The 6,945-nt window shown below is 39.2% G+C and overlaps 1 non-coding gene across 1 annotated transcript; it reads left to right on the top strand.

The window, feature by feature from the left end:
• Positions 1–234: 234 nt before the first annotated feature.
• On the top strand, positions 235–306 carry TRNAG-UCC. Its single transcript has one exon. It is a non-coding gene; the product is annotated as a tRNA-Gly (tRNA).
• Positions 307–6,945: the final 6,639 nt, after the last annotated feature.

Below are 6,945 nucleotides of genomic sequence, written 5' to 3' on the forward strand. Positions count from 1 at the left end.
TAACTAAAGAATAACTTAAAACTTAAGTCAAAAGTCTTCCCTTTTTATATGTTTAAATGAGCATATGGCATTTAGTCAAATACACTTTGAATACAAAGTGATCAAAACTAATCTTGTCAAAAACATTTGAACAACCCATTTACAGACTAGAAGTACAGGGGTTAGGGCTAGCACACTTCACCCCCCCCCCACTGCCTCATTAACGCATGCTAAACCTAACCTCGCCCATTAGTAGCATTGGTGGTATAGTGGTGAGCATAGCTGCCTTCCAAGCAGTTGACCTGGGTTCGATTCCTGGCTAATGCAAGAAGTCTGTACATCCACTCTGAAATCATAGATAAACTTACTAAGCTGGGCATTAATCCCTACATCACTCGATGGGTTGCCAACTGGCTTACTGACAGAACCCACACTGTAAAAGTAGCTGACTCCAAATCCAGCTCCAGACAAGTGGAGTACCTCAGGGTTCAGTCCTGGGACCTCTCTTGTTTGGCATCTACTTCTCTGAAGTACAGGCCAACACTAAGGGACTCTGGCTAACAAAGTTTGCAGATGACTGTAAACTGGGAGCCATTATTGAATCCCCAAATGATGTCAATACTCTACAAAGGGGCCTTACAGAAACAGATGCTCAGTGCCAGAGCCATGGGCTCAAGTTCAATGCCAAGAAATGTATAGTTCTCCCCTTTGGGAAAAAACATGTACCCATGAATTACCACATAGGTGGCAGTACACTAAACACCGAAAGTGTGATAAGAGACTTAGGGACACAGGTGGACAGTGGTCTCACCTTCAATAACCACATCGCCACAACAATCAGGAAATCCTTCTATGTGGCACACCTCATCACTAAGGGCTTTTCATCCAGAAAAAAGGAGGTCATTGTCCCACTGTACTCATCCCTCATTAGACCCATTATAGAATACGACGAGACCTCTGCAACAACTGGAAAGGCCGTAGAAATACCTCACTAAAAGAATCATAGGCCTAAAGCAGATGCCCTATGCTGACCGCCTTAAAAAAACTCCAGCTATACTCTGTCGCATATCGTCTACTCCGAGGCGATCTCTCCTTAAAATACAAGGCCATGTCAAACCCAGAGCTGTTGGACATGCTACACTTAAAAGAATCCCAATCCCTCAGAGCCACACGCTCCAGGGATCTAAACCTTGTCATCACAATAAACAAAACATGCTGGAGGGATAGGTTCCTGACCCAGAGACTCCCCAGAGTCTGGAATAGACTGCCCATACATGTCAAGCAGAGCACCTCTTTGGCCCTCTTCAAAAGGAACCCTGATGATTGAATGGGAGAAAGGAAATTCACCCCAGGGATCATGTCAGTCGCCCTGCTAGACAGGGGTCCAGGGAAGTAAATAGTGTGGGAAGAAATAGCCAGGGAATTGTTATGGCTAGGCTTGTACAGGCCGTAGGGCCGATAGCCTAGTACCAGCCTATGAACCCATAAGCCCAACCCTACACATTACATCAGAAAAATCCTTTCTGTAATACTACCACTACACAAGATACCACTCAGACACACACATCACATATATCAGCACGCATGCACAAAACTAAATGTGTCTGCTTTCCTAGCCCTTATTCTAATCCTAACCTGCAAACATTTGAACAAACACATACTCCCACACATAATGCTGAAACTTTCAGTATATCCAAAACTTTCAGCAGTAGAATCCCTAACCTACACTTACCTTATCAGAACACATTTGATCAAACTTCATTTGATATCTCCAGTATGTGACAAAAAGTGAGTCTGACCACTTTCCCAAGCAATAAACTTGCTCGACAAAGTTACTGTTGGACCACATGAAGGTAACACATTTAAATTCATAAAAGTCATCTGCTTTGCATTCCAATACATGTGTTGTGATATTTTGTGTTATAAAGATTTTTGTCTTTCGGCTTTTCCCCGTTAGGGGTCGCCACAGTGGAACTCCGGTCCGCTAATGATTGACAGTTGATTTTTACGTACCAGCTTGCCAGGCCTGACACACAACCTTCAACGAAGGTACGCCCATTCACGCATGTCTCCACGCAGAAGACACTCTAGCTGAGAATCAAACCGGACAGCTTCTTACTGTGAGACGACAACGCTACCACAGCACCACCACCGCGGGTATTTTGTGTTATAAAGATTACTGTGTGAAAAAGATTTGTGATCTGCTTTATGTATTAACCTTGGTTTACTTTATCTCATTGCAGATTTCAGACTTTCCTCCAGTTTCATCCATCTATGCTATGTGCTTTCCCTTGAAAGAAATACTGCTGACATTCTTTTTATATAGCTCTCTGTTTGCCTGATGTCCAGCTCGTGGATCCCATAAGTTATTCTATATCTGTAACTGGCCTTTACACTCATCGTTTTAAAGTATTTTCAATCTCTCCCACTTCTATACTCAGTTTATTCTATCCTGCTTTCATCTTTGTATATTACTATTTGTTTATCCTATCAAACTACTGGTGTTAGTGCTGCCTTTCTGTCTTTTGCATTGCTGTAAACTCTCCATGCACTGGAATTATGGAACGTTGAAACACAGAACCCACATCACCAAAAGCCCAGAAAGCTGAACATTTGAACTGTCACTGTGTAGGACTACTTTACAGTTGGGATTAATGTTTTACCCCTCTCCCCAGTGTAGTGCAATTTCAGTTTGTATATATGTAACTAGCAACGGGTGTGGGGGCACAGAGGGCTTGTTTTCCTTGCAAGAAAGAAGCTTTTGGGTTTCCAATGATGTAGGTTCGGTGTTTCAACATTCTCTGCTGTAAACTTTCAATCTTCTGTCAGGGATCCATACATACTATATTATATATGATATATTACTGTTCAATCAAGTTAACTCTTTGGGACTTTAGCACACCAGGTCTATCATTCCACCACTTCTATAAATTCTTGTAGCTCCATATTGTATAAATAGTGTGTGTGTATATAGATATGTATATATAGATAGATATAGCACCAACTTAAGTGAGCTCCATATATTCATACATGTCATTTTTAGGCTACAGTATTTATGTATTTTCTTCCAGCTGTTTATTATTATTATTATTATTATTATTACAAAGCTAGAGATGGGTTCCCCCTTCTGGAATGTATGGATTTTTCAGTTAAAAATCTTCCTTACGTTTTACAATTTACTAACATTCAGTTTTCAATGGTTTAATTATGCCATATTTTCCATATAATTCACTGATTCATGTTAATGTTATCATGTTTCAGTTTCTTTAATATCTTTGTTATTGTCTGTGTCATATTATCCCATTTTTCTAAAAGGTGGCCCAATCTTTGTTACAGACTGTTTATATCAAATGGTTGGGATCAAACTTAACATTTTTCAAATATGTTTTGTAATTTCTTTTCTTTATTTTTAGTTAACATTCTACAGTTTAACATTTATTTTCCATTTCTACTCAGGAGGCCAGATTCAGAGACTCTCGGAGAGCATACCAAGGTGCATACAGAGGATATCTTGCTTATATTCATGACAGACATGCAGTTGAGAAAAGGAAGTATGTAACTATCAGAAAGAGCTCAGTGCTTTATTATAAGAAATGAATAGCAGACTGAACAGCTGAGTACTCCAATCACTGCAACAAAATGCTAACCACAACATAAGAAGAAGCAGAATTATGGTGTGGGGGTGGCTGTAAGGAGCACAGCTCAAGGTAATGTATGTTAATACAAGTAACTTGTAGTTCCACTGGCTCAACCGGTAGCACACATCTTTCCACGTCTGATGACTGGATTAATTTCACATTACTGAAACTGCAGTACAGTATTAGGAGATGCTGCACTACCGAGTGTGTCATCCTTTGAGACATTAATTCAAGATCTCAACTGCATGAGTTGGTGGTAACAGGGATGGATGTAAAAGATACCATGGCACTTGTTGAAAAGTATAGGGGATGGCCCCCGGTGCCCTGGCCAAATTTCCCCTAGATGGTTGGGTCTCCCCTGAAACAGGCTACTAGCTTATTTAGACTAACCCAGTTTGCAAAGAATAAAGAAAAAAAGTAAATTTAGAAAATAGCATTTAACCTGCACTGTACCAGTATTAAGTGGGAGTAACGGGGAAAATGCATTAAAGAACAACAGTGACAAAATAATCTATATAAGAAAATATCAGTTAAGTGTGGAGTGAATATTATAGGATCATAAGAGTTTCAAGGCAACTGAACTGTGAGACCATTTCTGCCTTGCCAATAACCACCCTTAGGCCTTCAAGAAAGGCCAGGCCAGTCATATCAGGGGTGAATTTATGCATAAAGGAAATTCCTCTCCTCTAATCTTTTTGATAAGTGCTGTGGGATCTTTTATATCCACTCAAGCTAGCACCTACTTAGGCAGATGAGACCTCAACTTAATGTCTCATCTAAAATTCTTTTTTTTAAAATAGGTTACTTTGTTACACAGTCATTTTGGTTTGGTCACTTCTTTTGCTCCAGATCTGTTGTTTTCTTAGTTATAGCTAGGTGTCCATGATATGTGTGGTGGTATCCACTGTTGGTGCATGCGCACTTGGGAGTGGACATTCCTAGCATATGTGAAAAGTACAATTGCTTAAGTTCTACCTACCTGTAACAGTAGATGTTTGAATTCCTCAGTGACATTTTGGGTTATCTACCAAAGTAACCCAGTACTGACCAGTCAAAGCTCACACTCTACTCTCTCTCTTTTCCTGTAACAGCTGATTGTCTGAGCATGTCCTGAGACTATAGTTGTCACAGAGAGTGTTCAGGCTTTTTCACTTCCACAAAAATAGAACAGGAAAGTACCTGAAGCCAGAATAATCTAGTAAAAGTAAATTTGCAGTCAATCATAATACCATATAAAAACAAATCCAACAACAACCTTCACTATGCACAACCAGAGGGTGGCGGGTGGGTGTTACCACTGAAGAATTCAAACATCTACTGTTACAAGTAAATAGGACTTGTGCAACTGTTCTGTGTCCCTCATTCCACTGCCTCAGTGGCATTTTGGGTAGATTTCCAAAGCTTACCCTACCTGGGAGGTAGAAAGATAAGGATCTAGAAGCCCCTGGAGAATGGTCCAAGTAAAGCCTGCTCTGGACCCTGAAAAGGAGTCCAGTTTGTAGTGCTTAGTGAAAATATGAACAGGACCAGGTTGCTGCCTCTAGAATGTTTCTAGAGTCCACCCTTTTCCAATGTGCCATCAAGGAGGATAAGGCCCTAGTCAAGCGAGCCTTAACCTTGCCTGGAAGAAATTTACTATGGTGGGAGTAACAGAAAACAATAGAGGACAACCATAATGCAATAGCTTGCTTACAGACAGGTTAACCTTTCTTAGCCCCCATATAGGGGACAAACATCTGTTCACCATTCCTACAGAGCCTTGTTCTGTCAGAGTATTACCCAAGCTGCCTGTGTGCATCCAAGGTGACTTGATTCATGGTAAATTCAGAAACAACTTTAGGCATGAATGATGGATTAGTGTGTAAAACAATCTTCTCATTGTAAAAAATCAGATAGGGTTGGCCCACCATGACAGCTTGCAGCACAGAACCTCATTGTGCAGATGTCAGAGCAAGAAGTAAAAGTCTTTCAAGTAATAAACCATAAATCAGCCTTAGAAGCAGGTTCAAAATGAAGTATGGTCAATTTTTCATGAACAAAGTGGAGATCCCATGGAGGAGGAATTTGCTTTTGAGGGGGTCTCATATGGAATACTCATTTCATAAATTGTTTGAGCACAAAAAGAGAGGTAAGTGAAACCTGCCAAACGTTACTGTATGCATGTAACACAAAAGCTGAAACTAGACAGTTAAAAAAATATTATACATAACAGGTGGGAATAATAATCTCTTATCATAATGGCAACATTTATCATATTATCTTTGAACGTGAATGTCACACATGTATATAGAAAAAGATAGTGAACTGTATTAGTTAATACACAGTGCAAATAGCTATGCTACAAGAGACGCATTTGAAAAGAAATAAGCATGTGAATTTGGTAAAGAAAGGATTTTTGGGTGGTTATTCAGTGGAATATCTGGGATGAAGCAAAAGGGTAGTACTTATTTTAATTGCTAGAGGAGTTCCAATAGTGATAGAAGAGGGGAAAACAGATAATAATGGTAGATTTGTAGTAGTAAAGGGCTACTGGCAAGTGAGGATGATTATGCTGGTGTGTATTTATAGTCCTACTAAAACCACTATAGCGGAGCTTAAGAAACTTCTGGGAGAAATAATCAGCTTTCAGAAGGGAATATTATTTATAGGTATGAACTAGAATTTGATTTGCAACAGTGAGGATATATCTGGGGGCTAAGAAGGGAAACTATAACAAAACAGGGTAGATTTTTGAAGTAATGCATGAAAATATTTAGTATGGAAGATGTGAATTAAGTAGTAGGAGCTTGGGAAGAATTTACATATTATTCCCCAATGTATGAAAACCTGGCTAGGCTAGACAGAATTTATTTTTCACAGGAATATGTGCATTTAATTGAAGGTTTTGATCTGCATCCATTAACTATTCCAGATTACGTGACAATAATAACTAAAGTAAAAATGAGGCCCTGGTGCTTCCGCACCTATCTGTGAAACAGAAAGGAATTTAAGGAATGGGTAGTGGAAATTATTCGGGAGTTATTAGGGAAGACAAATTTCTTCAGAAAATATAGCTAGGGACTGGGATAAAATGAAGGTGGAGTTTACAAACAGAGTATAAATAAAAAAAAAAAGAGATATAGTTAAGAACTAATAAGAATTATTTAGAATGCCTTATAAAGGTTAAAGTATTGCAGAACACAGGGAATCTCACAGAACAAAAGCAGACACAGTTGCATAATGCTAAAGAGAAAATAAAGGACTACCTGAATAACATGCATGAGGTTAGAAAGATTGTTGTGAACAAATGTTTTTTGATAACTCCAGAGCACAAAAGCTTTTAGCACAA

The sequence above is a fragment of the Protopterus annectens genome, chromosome 13.part0 (genome assembly GCF_019279795.1).
Source record: "Protopterus annectens isolate FY-2018-M chromosome 13.part0, PAN1.0, whole genome shotgun sequence".
Classification (NCBI taxonomy): Eukaryota; Metazoa; Chordata; order Ceratodontiformes; family Protopteridae; genus Protopterus; species Protopterus annectens.